Source organism: Macrotis lagotis, chromosome 5 (assembly GCF_037893015.1).
Source record: "Macrotis lagotis isolate mMagLag1 chromosome 5, bilby.v1.9.chrom.fasta, whole genome shotgun sequence".
Taxonomy (NCBI): domain Eukaryota; kingdom Metazoa; phylum Chordata; class Mammalia; order Peramelemorphia; family Peramelidae; genus Macrotis; species Macrotis lagotis.
In genome coordinates this window covers 139,623,362-139,641,263 of record NC_133662.1, presented here as the reverse complement: position 1 = coordinate 139,641,263, position 17,902 = coordinate 139,623,362, and the positions used below count along the sequence as shown (strand labels likewise).

The following is a 17,902-nucleotide window of genomic DNA, read 5'->3' as shown; positions in this document are numbered from 1 at the left end:
CATATACTTATTTCACCTCCATGTTCATGAACTTTTTCTAATCACAATTTGTTGTCATTCCACCTCCTCTGTCTTTGAATTCTCAGCTCTATTCTGTGACTTTTTTTTGTGACTTTTGAACCCTCCATTCACATTTTTTCCCCCAGACTCTCCCCTGTACCAGCACTCCCCTTCCTGTCTTATCTTGACCCTTTGGTGAATCAGTACAATTCTCTACTGTTCTCTTGAATAACTTTGAACCTTTATCCTAGCCAAGATTTTGCTATGCCAAACTCTAGTCTTGGATTGCTCTGATAGCCTTGCTTTTGCTTCTACTTATATGCTTTGAACAAAGTTGGAGAAAATCATGAACTAATGTTGCTTGGGTTCAATACAAATTTATCTTGCATAATTTAAATGGACTTCACTATGGCAAGGAATCTCTACATTTTCCTAATGGAGTCATTCATTATATAGAAGCTCTTCTAAACATTTTCATCACTTCTCAAGCTTCTTATGGCTCCCCTGTGTGGCACATTCTCAACTAATAATCTTGCCTCATATTTTACTGGAAAAAATTAAGTCTATTCACAATAACTCCCTCATCTCTCCTTTTTGCAATCCTCAACTCTTTTTAATCTTCCTTCTGACTTCATCATTCAACAGAAACTGCTCTTCAAAGTTACCAATCATCTTTAAAACTGCCAAATGTAATGATGCTTTTTCAGTGCTCATCATTCTTGATTTTTTGTTACCCTCAATATAGTTGATCATCCTTTTTTCTTTGATATTCTGTTTTCTCTATGCTTTTGTGATACTGCTCTCTTCTAGTTTTTCTGATTCCTGTATGATTCTTTTCTTTTTTCCTTTGCTGGATATTCATTCATGTCATACCTAGTAAGGGTTAGTGTCCCCCAAGACTCTGTCCTGGACCACCTTCTCTGTTTCCATGATTTCAGTTTTCATTTCTATAGATAACTCTGTGATTAGCCCTAACTTCTCTCCTGAACTCCATTTTTGAATCTTTAGTTGCCTATTAGACATCTTGAACTGAATGTCCTATAGACAAATTAAGTTCAATAGCTACAAAACTGAAGTCACCCCCCCCATCATCCTCCCCTCTTCCAAACTTGGCTATTATTATCAAAGATATCACCATCTTTCAGTCACCTAGGCTTACAACATAGGTATCATTCTTGATTCCTTGTTCTTTTACGTTTGTATCCAATCACTTGCTGAGTCATATTGTTTCTACCTTTATATCATTTCTTGAATATACTTCCTTCTCTTTGTCACTGTAGACATATTGTGCAGGCCCACATCACTTCTTGTCTAGACTATTGCAATATCTCAATATTCTCTCCATTTTTTCCCTCCACTCAGCTGCCAAATTGATCTTCCTAAAGTGTAGACCAGATCAAGTCATCTTTATATTCAGTAGTCTCCAAAAATATAGAGCCCTCTGTTTGACTTTAAAAGCCCTTCATAATCTGTTTCCTTCATGCCTGTTATGGTGTTTTTTTTTGTTGGCAAGTCAATGGGGTTAAGTGACTTGCTCAAGGTCATCCAGCTGGGTAATTATTAAGTGTTTAAGACTGAATTTGAACTCAGGTCCTCCTGACTCCAGGACTGGTGCTCTGTCCATTGCACCACTTAACTACCCCATGCCTCTTTGATTTTCTTGTACCATGCTGTCTCCATTTCATGTTTTCTTCTCCATTAGACTGAACTCTTATGTTTTTGCATTTTTTTTTTTTTTGCATTTCTATCTCTTAACACAATGTCTGGCACTGTAGGTGCCTAATGAATGCTTATAATCTTGACTTGTAGTTTACTCCAGGTCATAGAGAAAAATGCATCAGAAGTGAATTTGAACTCACCTCTTTTCACTATAGAGCCATTGGTCTTTCCTTGGTAAAATTTTAGTTTGAAGTAATAATTATTTTTGATACTATATATTTATTTTTTTCCTGTTGATAAGAACTATACAGGTACTTCTTATTGTTAAAAATGCATCTGTAGGGGTACCCAGTTGGTGTAGTAGATAGAGTACTGGCCCTGGAGTCAGAAGGATCTGAATTCAAATTTGGCCTCAGCTAATTATCTAGCTTTGTGATCTTGGGTAAGTCACTTAACCCCATCACCTTGGAAAAATAAAAAAATGCATCTGTTGAAGGAAAATTGTAAGATAATGGGAAAAAAAGAATATTTTGAAAGTAAATTGAAAGTAAAACAATAAATTAAGTTTTGTTATTATCCATAAATAGCATTTATAAACTTAATCCAATTTAAATGTACCAATGGTATTTAATATCTGAAATAATTATGTTATTTAATAGTTAAATATCTGGTTCTATATTGTTTTTTATTGTCACTTTGGATTTTTATGCATTATATTTCTTTAAAAGGGGCACTTTTGATCAACTCTGTTTTTGTGCCTTAGAAGGATATAATATAAATAATGAACTGTCACCTACATTTGTAGTATTTTAATCCAATAACAAATAATTTTAAGAGTTGTATGATATTGTGGAAAGACACAATGATAGGCGGAATGGGGGGACTTCAGTTATATCCAAGGCCTGTCACTGACAAGCTATTTGATTTGAATAGGTACCCTAATTTTACTAAAATGTACCTTAAAAATATCCTATTTTGAGGGGCGGCTAGGTGGCGTAGTAGATAAAGCACTGGCCCTGGAGTCAGTAGTATCTGTGTTCAAATCTGGTCTCAGACACTTAATAATTACCTAGCTGTGTGGCCTTGGGCAAGCCACTTAACCCCGTTTGTCTTACAAAAAAAAATCCTATTTTTCTTATGAGTAAAATGTGGGAGTTGAATGTCAAACTCTTAAGATTCTTCTCAGCTTTGAGATTTAGTTAAATCTTCAACAGGTTGACAGAAGTGCAATGAATAGTTCATCTGGTGAATAATTGAAAACTGATCATCTTAATGCATATCATGAAGGGAGAAAGGTACAAAGTTTTCTTCAGCCCTCATCTTTTCCTGGGTTCCATATCTCCCATGTTAGCTATATCTCTGTCCCTGGATCTCTTTAAATTAACATGTCTCAAAATGAACTGATCATAACATATTGAATTTAGAACTGGAAGGGGACTTTAGAGGTCATCTACTCCAAGTCCCAAATTTTAGAGTTAAGGATTCAAGAGATGTGAATGACTTGTTCAATGTTACTACATAGATACTAAATAGTGGTGCTAGGATTTGAACCCTGGACCCCTTGATTTCAAATTCAACACCTCTTTACTGTGCTCTATCTTTTCTCCTGAATTTTCCCTTTCCCATAACTCCCTCAGTTCTATGGATGACCACTATTTATTTTTCCACTCACCTAGATTTGATATTTTCCCCTCATTCCCCCTCACATCTCATCCCTTGTTAAATATTGTTGATTCTCTCTTTATTGCTACCTTTTTTCCTAGTTTGATAGGCACTCTCCTTTTCCTGGTTCAGCTTAAGTGCCACCCCCCTTTTTCTATTAATTCCATGTTCCTCTCCCCTTCTTATAGGAAATAATTCCATCTTTGAATTTCTCAGGTCACTCTGATTTTTTTTTCTAGTCTTTCAGTCAGTAATATTCTAATTTAACTGATAGCCATTTATTCACACATTTTATCTTTCTTTTCAGATTTTAATCTCTTTATATTCTCAGTGTCTGGTACCCCCTTGCCTGGTACACAGACCCTTTATATTTGATATTGAATTAACTTCAAGGATATTAAGATTATGTAGTTTTTGTTTTTGTTTTAATTTCACAAGAGACAAGGCATGGGGGGGGGGGGATAGAGAAACCAGGAAGGCGAATACATTTTCTTCCATTGCCTCTAAATGTAGCTTCTTACCTAGACTGAAGATCATGTGATTACTTGTTTAACTCAGTTTCCATCACAATATATGGGGCATAATAATATCTTCTTCACAAGGTGGTTGTAAAAACATTTCAAAAATTACCTATCGGTAAGAGAATTTGAAGTTTAAATTACAATAGCCATAAAAATTATAGAACTGATATTCTTTTTTGTGCTTGTTTATAAGTGAGTGCCAAATATTAAAAGTAGGGTGAACAGCAGCCAAATTTTGTTCTCTCAAAGTCTGGGTTGATTTTGGGTTGTTATAAAATTTTTCAACATGCATGGGCAATCCTTGTGTGGACAGTATGGAGATATGTGTGAGATTCCCTTCTGACCCACAGAAAACAGTATGTTATTAGTTAAATGACATTGGGTAGGCGTTGAAAGAGCCTAGGGACTGTAACTGTCTACTATCTGCCAACTGCATTCCAGGGACAGCTCAGAGCCATGGTTTAGAATGACATCATGTCCTCATGTACAAAAACATTTCTCTCTTTTTCCTATACCTTCTTTTTGTTACTTCCTTTAAACATTTTTTACAGATTCTTACTTGAGAGGCTTCACTTGAGCATGTGTGATGCATAATTTAATTCTAGTGGGTGGGGATAAGCCATCCAGAATGCCTTTTTAAAACTTCAGAATCCCAGAAATTCCAATTTTAGGTTACTTTGGTTCAACAACTCCCATGGGATTTTTGCTGGAGGGTTGGGGAGGCCATTTCAAACTGGGTGGGAAAAATAGCAGAGGAAAAACTAAACACTGAGTTTCCCATTGTGCTCTTGATGTCTAGTCTGTGATGTACCAGCTTCCCCAGTAGAAAATTCTCAATTCCCATTAAATTCTTCTTGAGGTTGGAAATTCCTTCAAAGGGTCAGGCCTGTTGTTCTGGTTTTGGCTTTATAAATGCTATAAAGGATCATAGAATTCTAGAACTGCAAGGAATTGTCAAGATCATCTCTCATAGAGTCAGAAGACCCTGAAACCATGAGACTAACTCCCTCAATTTATGGAGGGAGTTAGGAGTCTCTTGTTGAAGAATTTCTGTATTTGTAGGAGGGCCACACAGTGCAGTAGAGAGAGCATTGGATGTGCAATCAAGGTTCACTCTCCCTATATCTATGAAATGGGAATAACAGTAATTTTATAATCTGCATAGTAGACAGAATAGACTTTAGCTTCTAGAAGTTCTGCTTTTGACATCCATGGACTGTGTGACCCTATTAGCATCTCAGTGCCCCACAGAAAATTTCTTAGATTCTTAAGTTGCAGAAGCAGGTTCTGTCCTTCTCTATTTCCATATTGAATGTTTCCTGTGTTAGTAATATCACATTTTTCTAGTGAAAAAAACACTAATCCAGCAAAATATACACAGGATTGTAGTGAAAGTGTTTTATAAAAAATTAGTTATTAAAAATGAGAAAACTGAGACAGAAGGAAATCTACCTACCTATGTATGACTGGTATAGTTTCATCAAATGAACTAATCCATGTTCTGGTTTACTTTGCTTTATAAATATGATGATAAATAAAATTTATACTTCATTTTAAGGTTTACAAAGTATCTTGCTACATTTTATTCACCTTCTGAGAAATCTTGTTTAAACTGGCAACAAGGTTTTAATGGCTTAACAAAGTGGCTACCACAAAAGGAGGAAGATACATGGTCTGTCAGCCTTTTCAAAAACAGTTTTCTTAACCTCCAGAATCAAATGAGAGAAATCATAAAAACAGATATTTGTGCATTTTTTTAACATTTTAAAAATTGTTTTATGGTCTAATTATTGTTTTATGTTACTTTTGTTTCCAAATGTAATAATCCCTGCCTCCTTTGCCCACAGATCATAGAATATTAAAACTTTTTTCGAAATTTAAATTCAACATTTAAGAAATATAACTATTGAACAAAATATATCACTTGCAATGTTCCACACCCATAGTTTTCAATCTGCAAAGAAAGGTGGAAAGAACATTTTCTTGTATGAGGGCCAAGTAGATTGTTATAGTTGCATAATATTTCATTTACTTTTTAACTCAGTTTTAAGGAGGAGGAAGAGAGGTAATTTAGGGAGCTTAAGTGGTTGAGTGACTTGCCCAAGGTCACACAAATAGTAAGTAACAAACCTGGAATTTGAAACTAGGCACTTTGATTTGCTTATCAAATGTTCTCTATATTGCATCTTGTTGCTTTTGTACCAATTTGAATTCTATAAAAGTCTTCTAGCTCCCTCCATAAAATGGGAATGTTGAATTAAATGGCTTCAGAGGTCTCTTTTGGCTTCAAAATTAAATGATAGATGATTTCCAGGATTTCTTCCAGCCCTGAAATTCTATGATCTCTCATACCAGTTATAAAAACAGCATTGTTAACAGTGGACCTGAATTTTTGAACTAATTTTCAACCTAAATGAGACTTCATTGAGAATTGAGAATTTTCTTTTGGGGAATAACACAGGACTGAACTTCAGTAGTATAACAGAGAAACTCAACTTTGTTCTTTTTCTCATCCAGTTTGAAATTCTCAGTTGCCTGCCTCTACCTTAGCTTAGAGAGTGTACAAACCTGGACTTCCCTGATCTGAAATCACAGATCTAGGCTGATACAACTTAATTCAGTTCAATTCAGTAAATATTATTAAGCAGTCACCATATACCAGGATTATTCTAATTGCTGGGGAGACAAAAAGAGGTTAAAGATAGTCCTGAGCTTGCAATTTAATGAGTTATCTTCAGGTCTCAGCTTAAATGTTCCATTTTACATAAGAAGATTCTAAGTCCTCCTTAACTTTATACAAAATTATATTCCATTACACTGATGTACCCTGGCTTGTTTAGTCATTCTTTAATTGATGGATATCTACTTGGTTTCCAGTTATTTGCTACCATAAAACTTGTTGCTCTAAATATATGGGTTATTTCTTTTTATCAATGATATCCTTGGAATCTGTGCCTGGTAGTGGAATCTTTGAGTCAAAGGACATTTTAGGTACTTGATTTGCATTTCCAAAATGCCTTCCAAAATGGTTATACCATTTTGCAGCTCCAACACCAAAGCATTTTAGTATGCCTATCTATCTTAGTTTAACTTTGCCAATGTGAACTATTCCTGTCCTTTTGTTGTCATTGCCCATTTGCTGTATGTGTCATGAAACCTTAATTATTTTGATTTATAGTTGTCTTATTATTAGTGATTGTGATCCCTCTTCCTCTCCTTTCTTCCTACCTTTTTCTACCCCCCCCCCCCACAGCAATATCAGTAGTCTATTTTCCTTTTCTTTTTATTTATTTTGACTTTTCCACCTTAACTATTGTCAGGCTCTTATCATTTAATGAACTATTTTGTGATAATCTCTTTTTTTTTTAGGTTTTTGCAAGGCAAACAGGGTTAAGTGGCTTGCCCAAGACCACATGGCTAGGTAATTATTAAGTGTCTGAGACTGGATTTGAACCCAGGTACTCCTGACTCCAGGGCCGGTGCTCTATCTACTACGCCACCTAGCCGCCCCTGTGATAATCTCTTAATATGCCCAGTTCACTTTCTCCTTACCTAAATCCATTTAGGACATCCACTACCATTAATTATCCTCCCCAAAACATTACTTAAATAATATTACTCCTTTGCTTCATAAATTTTTGGGGACTTCCCTTTGAGATAGAAGCAAACTATTTACCCTGGCATTAACTCTGATCTTTGCATGTGTTGGATTCAGTGACTTCTAGGGTTCCTTCCAGTTCCAGGTCTATGATCCTGATCTCAATATTTCCTTGCCCAAGTTCTTTATATCCCTGGTTGATGATAAGTATGATTTTGATGATGATGATGATGATGATGATGATGATATTCACAGTCCTGAGAATGCTCTTCTTTGTCTATCCTACTTCTACCTCTTCTTAAAATATTCACATTGAACCTAATACTTACATGGTCCATTCCATTTACAGAATCAAAGGATTTGGAGCTAGAAGGAACTTCAGCCTTCTTCCTTCTTACAGATAAATCAATGAAAACCTAAATTATTGCTATCCATCCATTTTTCAATTGTGTCAAACTCCTTGTGACCCTATTGAGATTCTGAAGTTGTTTGCCATTTCCTTCTCTATTTCATTTTATAGATAAGGAAACTGAGGCATAGAGTTAAGTGAGTTGCCCAAGGTTACATAGTTAGTGTCTCAGGCCAGATTTGAATTCAAGAAGATGAGTCTTCCTGACTCCATGCTTGGTACTGTGTCCATGGCACCACTAACCTGTCAAGAACCAGATAGGGATAGGTAAAAAGCCTAAATCTGCAAAGGTAATATAGTCAGGATTCAGTGCTGTTTCCCAGCAAAGCATTTTACATATTTTATCTTATTTGACCCTTCCAACAGCTCTGTAAAGTAGGTTCTGTTACTTTTCTTCTTTTCTAGATAGGGATACTGAGACAGAGAGAGAGGTTAAGTGTCTTGTCCTGGGTCACAAAGCCTATTCATGTGAGAAATGGAATTTGTTTAAGACTTCTATCATTTTTATATAAATATTTTGTTTTCTAACTATTTACAATAGTAGTTTCTACCTTTCATTTTTTGGTAAGATTTTGAATTTTATAATTTTCCCCCCTTCCCTCTCCACCCCCCCCCCACAAAGAAGGCAGTCTGATAATCTTTACATTGTTTCCATGCTATACACTGATTGAAATTGAATGTGTTGAGAGAAAAATCATATCCTTGAGGGAAAAAATAAAATTTAGAATTAGCAAAATTATGTAGTAACATAGGACAACTTTTTTTTTTTAAAAAAAGTTGAGTCTTTTGTCTTTAAACTCTCCAGTTCTTTTTCTGGATACAGGTGGTGTTCTCCATCGCAGATGCCCTAAAAATTGTCCCTGATTGTTGCATTGATGAAATGAGTAAAAGTCCATTAAGATTGATCATCACCCCCATGTTGCTGTTAGAGTGAACAGTGTTCTTCTGGTTCTGCTCATCTTGCTCAGCATCATTTCTTTTTCTTTTTTCTTTTCTTTTTTTTCCTGCTAATGATTTGTTTTATATTATTACAATAATTTTGTTATAAGAGTAAACATAACCCTCCCCCCAAAGAAGATGAGAAACCTCAAGAATAGTAAGAGAGAGAGAAAAAAATGTACTTCAGACTGTGTTCAGATTCCAATGGCTCTTCTCTGGGGTGAGTTGCTTTCTTTATCATAAGTCCACCAGAGAAGTTGCTTCAATATTTTCCCCACAGTTACTATTACTTGTACCTCTACTCTATTCCTCCCCACTCTCATTTATTCTATTCTCTCTCTCCTTTCATCTTGACTCTGTCTAAAAGTGTTGTATCTGAGTACCCTCTCCCACAATCTTACCTCTCTTCTATCTCCTATTCCCCCTTTCCCTCCCCCCATTCCCCCTTATTCCATCCCTTTCTTCTTGTTTTTTCCTAGGATAAGCTAGATTTCTATACCCTATTAAGTGTGTATGCTATTTCCTCACTGAGCCATTTCTGATGGGAATGAAGGCTCACTCATTCCCCCTTGCCTGCCCCCATTTCACTCCATTGTAAAAGCTTTTTCTTGACTCTTATGTGAAATTTTTTAGCTTCTTCTTCATCTCCTTTCCCTTCCTCCCTACTTTCCTTTATCACCCATTGATTCCATCCTTTTACTATATTATACCATTATATTCCATTCCTTCTTGTGCCCTGTCTATATATGCTCCTTCTAACAGCTTTTATAAATGAGGAAGTTCATATAAGTTATCAATATCTTCTTCCCATGCAGGACTACAAACAGTTCAATATCATTAAGTTCCTCATAGTTAGTCCTTCTCATCTACCCCCTCTATCGTTCACCAGAGTCCTGTACTTGGAGATCAAACTTTCTATTCAGCTCTGGTTGTTTCAGTAGGAAAGTTTGAAAGTCCCCTGTTTCATTGAAAGTCCATTTTTTCACCTGAAAGAGGATGTTTAGTTTTGCTGAGTAGTTTATTCTCAGTTCTTTTGCCAAGATCTTTTACCTTCAGGAATATCATATTCCAATCCCTATGAGTCCTTAATATAGATGCTGCCAGATCCTATGTAATTCTGACTATGGAGCTTTGGTAGTTGAATTGTTTGTTTTTGGCAGTTTTAGAATTTTCTCTTTGATTTGTGAGTTAATATTCCTGGAAGTTTTTCTTTTGGGATCTCTTTCAGGAGGTGACAGGTGAATTCCCTCAATTTCTATTTTACCCTCTGCTTCTAGGATCTCAGGGAAATTTTGCTGTATTATTTCTTGAAAAATGAAGTCTAGGCTCTTTTCCTAGTCATGACTCTAAGGCAGCCCAACAATTTTCAAATTATTTCTTCTGGATCTACTTTTGAGGTCAGTCATTTTTCCAGTGAGATATTTTCACATTTTCTTCTAATTTTTGGCTTTTTTTGGGGAAGAATTTTATTTCTTCCTGATTTCTTGCAAAGTTATAAGCTTCCTTTAGTTCCATTCTGCATTTGAAGGAGTTATTTTCTTCAGAAAGTTTTTTTTAATCTCCTTTTCCAGCTGGCCAATCTTGCTTTTTTTTTTTTTAAGGCATTCTTCTCCTCATTTGCCTTTTGTTTTGTTTTTTCCATTTGACCTAAACTGGTTTTTAACATATTATTTTCTTCAGTATTTTTTTTTTTTTGTATTTCACCAAGCTGCTGATTTGGTTTTCATGATTTTTCTGCATTGCTCTTATTTCTCCTCTTAATTTTTCTTCCACCTCACTTAATTGCTCTTCAAAGTCTTTTTTTGAGCTCATCTGTAGTCTGAGCCCATTTTATGTTTCTCTTGGAGGTTTTGGATATGGAAGCTTGAATTTTGTCATCATCTGAGTATGTGCTTTGATCTTCCATGGGACTAAAGTAATTCTCTCTGTGGTCAGATTCTTCTTTTTTCTGTTGTATACTCATTTTCTCTCCCCAAGACTAATTTATAGCACTTCCAAGGCCTTGGGGGGGGGGGCGGTTTGGGACACCCCACTGGGACCTTTATTTCTCCAAGGTCTTATGCTGTCTTGCCTGTGCTTTGATATGTAGATGACCACAGGCACTTCCCTCTGCCCTAGAGCTGTAAAGAGGTGGCCCTGCTGGGCTATCTTAGTATGGAAGCCCAAACTGCAATCTGGATCTGAGTGTGGGCAAATAGCAGAGTCCTGTCCTCAGGAAGAGCAGAGATATTTCTACCTTCTCCCCTGGCCCCCTTACCATCTCTGGGCTGTGTTCTGGAGGTGCAGGCTGGTTTTTCCCGATTCTCACTGCAGGTTCCATGGCTGGTGCTCTTCACTCCACATTCATTCTGGTCTAACTGAATTCTCTCCCTGCCCCTTCAAGTTGTTCTCAGGCTGTGCTGTGACCAAGGCTTTTTCCAATTCCTGGTCCTGGTGAAATACATCTTTCCTGTGGAACTTCTAAGTTATCTTGGACTAGGAAAGTGTATCACTCAATCTTTCTGTGGCTTCTGCCCCTCTAAATTCTGGCTAGAGTCACAATTTGATGGATTTTTTAGTTCCCTGGGCAAGGAGTTCCTGGGAAATGCTGTCTTCATGCCACCATCTTGGCTCTACCTCACTCAGCATCATCTCATGCAAGTCTTTCCAGGCTTCTCTGCCTGGTTTCAAATAGAACAATAGTGTTCAATAATGTACATATACCACAATTTGTTCAATCATTCCCCAATTGAGGGACATTCAATCGATTTCCAGTTCTTTGCCACCAGAAACAGAGCTACTATGAATATTTTTTTACAAGTGCTGTTTTTACCCTTTTTCTTGATCTCTTCAGGGTATATAATAGAGGTATAGCTGGATCAAAGGGCATGCACATTTTTATTGTTCCTTGAGTCCCATTCTATTTTTTTAATTTTATTTTTTTGCTAGGCAATGGGGTTAAGTGACTTGCCCAAGGCCACACAGCTAGATAATTATTAAGTGTCTGAGGCTAGATTTGAACTCAGGTATTCCTAACTCCAAGGCTGGTGCTCTATCCACTGCACCACCTAGCTGCCCCATCCCATTCTATCTTAATGGATACTTAGCTGACACATATTTATCTTTTCAAGTAGATTTTAATTTCTTTGAGGGGAGAGATACTTTGTATTTCTACTTTCACTCCCACCACCTGTTCCCCCATAGAGTCTCACATGCTTATTTTAATTAGCTTAGAATTATCAAATAAATATAGGCATATGGTTTAAGCTAAGCAAAATCATTTTCTTTGACTTGGGGACCTGTTCTCCCGACAATATTTAGATAATAGTAGCAAAAGTGGGATTGCAACTTAATTTTAAAATCAGCTTTCAGTTATCTATATTATCTTAGAGGAGAAGTATATGAAACATTGATACCCTCACAAACATGTAGACATATCACATGTCTCTTGTTGACTCTTTTTTGGCAATGCTTTTACTTTTTTACAATTTTAGATTTGACTGGGGAAAAATTGTGTCAATTCCCACCCTTCTTGGAAAAAAAAATCTCCCTATGTAAGGAATGTCTAGCCTGGTGAATTGTGCAGGAGGAGGTACAAGTAAAATCACTTTGTGCTTATAATGGCTGGAAGAAAATGGGGACTGAGTGGTGAAGTCGGGGAAGCAAAAAGTAGAGAAAAGGAATCAAAAGAAAAAACTATAACTGAGCATTAGGATGGGTTGTATCTGTTTGGCAGTTGTATTAGAGTTAATAGTCCTATTAGTTCCCAGCCAGAAACTGGTCAGATAAAGGGTGGAGAAATTCTAGTGGAATGACAATAAAGTATTGGCGAAGTATGAGGAAATCCAGTCTTGGTTTAAAAAACATAGTAAGAATTATTATCAAACAATCCTATTCCTGGCTGCTTTATATTAAAGAATAACTTGTTTCCTCATTCATTCCAGATAGCTATCTTCACTTTGTTATGGAATTTTATTCTTTTTTTTAAATTAAATCTTCTTTTCTGTCTCTTTTTGGACTGATTGTCTAAAAGTATCTTTGAGTGAATCATGTATGATTTCTGGCTTTAATTATGTTATCTATAAAATAAATGGAGATAAGATTATTGCTAAATTCCTGAATTGTGTCTGAATCTAGACTGAATTTTAGCTAATATGCTTTCTGCATACAGGCGCTGTATTAATGTTCTTTTTAAAAGATGCTGAATTGAGTTTTTTTTTTTAAGTTTGACTCTCCCATCTGGTAATTGCAGTGTTCATTCATGACACAGTCTCACTACTGAGTATTGTAAGAGATTTGACCTTCACCTTTTTCTGTCCTAGATGGATTTCCTCTCTTTTTCAGTCTGTTGGCTATCTTTGGGGGATTCATTGAATTGGCTTGACTTAGGTCCACTGCAGCTCAGAACCCTCAAGCTCAAGATATTCAATGGTCTCAATCTTTCTGTAGGCAGGTTTCCATCACTTTTGAAGTTGGTTGGAGATCAACTTCAGAAAACTCTGTTATTTCCTAAATAACAGTAATAGAGCCTGGTGTAAATCCAATGGAAACATCACTAGATTTAGTGTCATAAATCTAGGGTTTATATACTTGTTTTGGTATTTTTAACCTCTATGATTTTAGATATGATACTAAATCCCTGACCTAGGTTTATTCGTTTACAAATTGGAGATGCTGATACATCAGTGATATCACACTCAAGTAGAAATATAGTCACTAAACCATAGATAAGGATACCTGCCTGCAGTATATTGTTTTAGAAAACCACATAATTTGAACATAATTTGAATTTTAATCTGTTGTATTTTATATTTGTTTTATTGTATGTTCCTTTGCATTTTTATTTAGATATTTTCCAATTACATTTTAATCTGATTTGGGACTTAATAAGTTGAAGTTCCAGATTCTCTGCCCCCCCCCACTCCCACCTCCCTTCAAATCTAAAGGCATATAGATATACTTGTAATATGATGTACAATTGGGTATGTTTAGCCTAGAGAAGAGTAGGTAAGGCATGATAACTTCTGACATTTGAAAATTGTTATACAATAAGCTTTAGATTTATCCTGTTTGATCTCAGAGATCAGAATTGGAAATTATAGGACAGTAGATGCTAGTCAGAGACAGTTGGGGGCATAGTGGATATAGTCATGAAGTTCTGAATTCAAGTTCAGGCTCAGATTTCTTAGGTTTGTGACTCTGTGTATGTTACTGTATCTTGTTTGCTTCAGTTTTCTCATCTGTAAAAATGAGTTAGAGAACAAAAATGAAACTACTACAGTATCTTTCCCAAGAAAACCCCAAATGGGGTGACTAAGAGTCCAAATGTGACTGATGTGATTGAAGAGCAGATGCTAACCTGGTCTACTTGCTTTTTGTTCCTCACAGTTGTCTTGACTTGTTTACATTTGACCATTCTTCATGTTTGTAACATTCTCCCTATTCACTTCTGACTCCTAGTTTTCTTGGCTTTCTTCAAGACTTCCCTCAGTTCTCCTACTGTTACTTTCCATTTAATTATAATAATGATAGGGATATAATGGAAACTACAATTTTAGATTTGCAAGTGCATTTGCTTTATCATTTCATCCTTATAACAACCTTAGAAGGTGGTTCCTATAATATTATCCCCATTTTACAGATGAGAAAACTGAGACTGAAAGAAATCATTTATTGACTTGACAATGTGACAGAAATTGTGAATGTCTAAGGCAGGATTCAAAAATTCAGGCCTTCCTGATTCCTAAGTCCAAGGCTGAAAGCTATGCACCATCTAGTTGCTTCTAAGATATTATATGCTTATATAAAAAGTTATTTGCATCTTTTGTCTTCCATTAAAATGCGAGATCTTTCAGAGCATGATTCTTTGTATTCTCTGCTTGGGTCCAGTGTCTAGCACTTAATAAATACTTAGTAAAAACAATTAACTGATTCACTTAAAGTTATGGTATATTTATCATCATAAAGTATTTATTGTTATTTATTGTGAGACTTTTAAAGGAAGAAGAGTTCACAACCAAACACTGGAATAAAAAGAACATAGAAGGGGGTGGCTAGGTGGTGCAGTGGGTAGAGCACTGGCCCTGGAGTCAGGAGTACCTGAGTTCAAATCTGGCCTCAGACACTTAATAATTACCTAGCTGTGTGGCTTTGGGCAAGCCACTTAACCCCATTGCCTTGTTAAAAAAAAAAAACCCTAAAAAAAAAAACCATAGAAGGTAAAGTGGATAATTTGATTGTATTGAAAAGTGTTTACATAAAAAAATGCAGTCAAAACTATAATGGAAAGCAAATTGGGGGAAAAATGTTTGCTCTAAGTTTCTCTGACAGAAAACCTTTTATAAGTAAATTGATAAATAATTGATTTAAATTTATTAGAAAAAAGAATCAAGGGGCAGCTAGGTGGCACAGTAGATAGAGCACCAGCCCTGGAGTCAGGAGGACCAGAGTTTAAATCTGGCTTCAGATACTTAATAATTACCTAGCTGTGTGATATTGGTCAAATCACTTAACCCATTGCCTTGCAAAAAAAAAAAACCCAAAACAACAACAAAAAAAACAAAACAGAAAAAAGAGTTAGTACCTGAAGGATGAGAAACTGAATACTAACAAGAACTAATTACCCAAAATAAAATGGTCAGATTGAAAAGACAATCCTCAAATGAAGAAATTCAAGCTGCCCATAGCCATATGGAAAAAAATTTCCAAATCACTAATAATTAGAGAAGTGCAAATTAACATAATTAAGGTTCTATCTTACACCTGTCAGCTTCACAAAAATGATGAAAATGGAGAACTATAGGAAAACAAGCATATTAATATATTATTGGTGGAACTGAAATGTTTCAGCTATTCTGGAAACTAAATTTGGAACTAGACTTCAAAAGACATTAAATATTCTTACTCTTTGACTTAGTGATTTCAGGGCTGGTTTTCTTTCCACTGCGCCACCTAGCCGCCCCAGTTGCCCATCAATTGGAAAGTGTTTGAACAAATTTTTGTATATGAATGTAATGGAATATTATTATACTTTTGGAAATATTGAACAAGATAATTTCAGGTAAACTGGTAAAAATTTATGAACTGATACAAAATAAAATGAGTGTAACTTGAAAAAAATTTATATCATAGTAGTATTATTTAAAAAACCAAACAACACTTTGAAAGGCTTCAGACTTTTGATCAAGGCAACAAGTCAATGGCCAATCATGATTCTTAAACACTGATGATAAACCATATCCACTTCCTGATAGATGATGAACTAAGGGGTAGAATGCCATGCATTTTTGGACTTGGTCCACTGTGGAAATTTATATGAGGATTTTCTATTTCCTTTTTTCAATATAGGTAGAGGAAAAGGTGGAAGGGACTTGCAGCTGGGTTACCAAAATTGAAAATAAGAAAGAAAAAAAGATGAGAGGAATATTGAAACATTTTAAAAATGAATAGAAAAAAACAAAACAAAATTCAGTTGGAGAACAAACAGGACATCTTTAAAGATAATATGCTAAATGTAATAAATGTTTAAAAAGCAAAAGCAAATCTTTCATAATAGATTTTCAGCCTTGTGTAGAGTTGTATTTTTGTTTTATCTTGTAATATAGAAATGTTTATCTTATTTCGTGTTGGTTAAATTTAGAATTAAAAAAAGCAAAACAAAATCAACAAATTTACTGTAGACACACCACTAATGTTGCTCCTCTGCCCCAATATAGTGAGGGCCAGAGTGGAATAGGAGATAGGCAGCTGGTACTAATGTCAGGATAATTTTCATTCAAGACTTGCCCCTGACAGTTATTGACTGTGTCAACCCTGGGAGATGTAACATTGTTGGAGTGAGAATGCTTTCACTAGGAAGTCCTTAATATCAGTGATATTAGCACTGAATTTCTCCTCCCCCTCCCAAAAAGATATAGTACAAGGCCACTCTATGTATGATGTTTTGTTCAGTTTTCATCATTCTTGAGTTCTAACTTCTATACCAATATGAGTCATGCAAATTGTAGTTCTCAGGGATCCTAATAAATTCAGAATAATTATAGCACTATATTATAGGTAAAGGACAAACATTTTGGAGATTAACTTTGTGTGTGTGTGTGTGTGTGTAAGTATGCATGCACCAGGAATTATTTCCTGACATGAAACTGGGACTGACTATTATTACATTAGCTCCTTGCTCTTAACTGTGTCAGCATTGCTATTTAAGGCTTTTATCCTGATCAAGGTGTCCTTGGATTGTAGCAGTAAGGCTCTGTATCTACTATGGTGATACATGAATTGTCAGAGGCTGGAGTACAGAATCCAAGGAGATTAATGGTTTCAAATCAGATTCATTAGGGTGGATCCATCCACGTAAGTTGGTATTTCCTCCAGAATACTTGGATTATGGGATGTAGCATATTTTAATATTTGTGTTTATAGTTCTGTTGATCTAGAACTAGAAGCATTCACAGTCTATCTAACAATGTCTTTATATCACAAAAGGGAAATGAAGAAGAGCAGAGTTGGTTAGAGCCAAAGAGGACTTCACACAGCCAGATGGTACAGATTTTTGGTTTCAAATATTTAGATAGACTGGGTGGATGGTTTCAAGTTTCCAGGCAAATTATATGGCCTTCAATTTTGCTTATATGGGCACAGCCCTGGAGTTCTATGTAACTTTGTACAAATTAAATTTGAGTATAGAAGGAGTAAAAGTTATATATAGTATATGTTAACAACTCCTTTTGTGGTTGTACTGAGTCCTCTGTTCACCATTTTACTTTGACCCTAATATTACCTTGAGCAGGGAAGGTGAAGAACTGTGTCCTTTATTCCTGATCAGAACCTGTCTTGATTTTGTAAAAACTGAAATACATCATTGTTAGTAATTTTTTTTTAATATTGAGCATTTTTTTACTATTGATGCTGTTTTGGGAATTTCAACTTTTTAAGTGGCAGTGTGTAGTAGGATTGATTATTAAAGGGGAGAGGTGCTATAAGGAAACTGATTGGAAAATTGTGTTTTACTTGAGGGAATGATGTGTGACAAATTCATCCCTGATACATAAAAGTTGGTATTCAAAATGAATGTTATATGAAATGCAAAATAGTGGCCCACTTGCTCAGCACTGTTTTCTATCAGTTCCATAAATG

General features: G+C 35.6%; 1 protein-coding gene across 4 annotated transcripts in view; it reads left to right on the top strand.

Annotated features, from left to right (window-relative positions):
* EPB41L2 (erythrocyte membrane protein band 4.1 like 2) overlaps nucleotides 1-17,902 on the top strand; it is a 262,601-nt gene that overhangs the window by 50,046 nt on the left and 194,653 nt on the right. Inside the window, exon 1 of one of the 4 annotated variants that reach the window (XM_074187580.1) lies at nucleotides 16,317-17,119. The exons of the other annotated variants lie outside the window; for them this stretch is intronic. The gene's annotated coding sequence lies outside the window, so the exon portion shown is untranslated. Of the gene's footprint in view, nucleotides 1-16,316; nucleotides 17,120-17,902 lie in introns of those variants that run through there. 4 annotated transcript variants of the gene reach the window in all.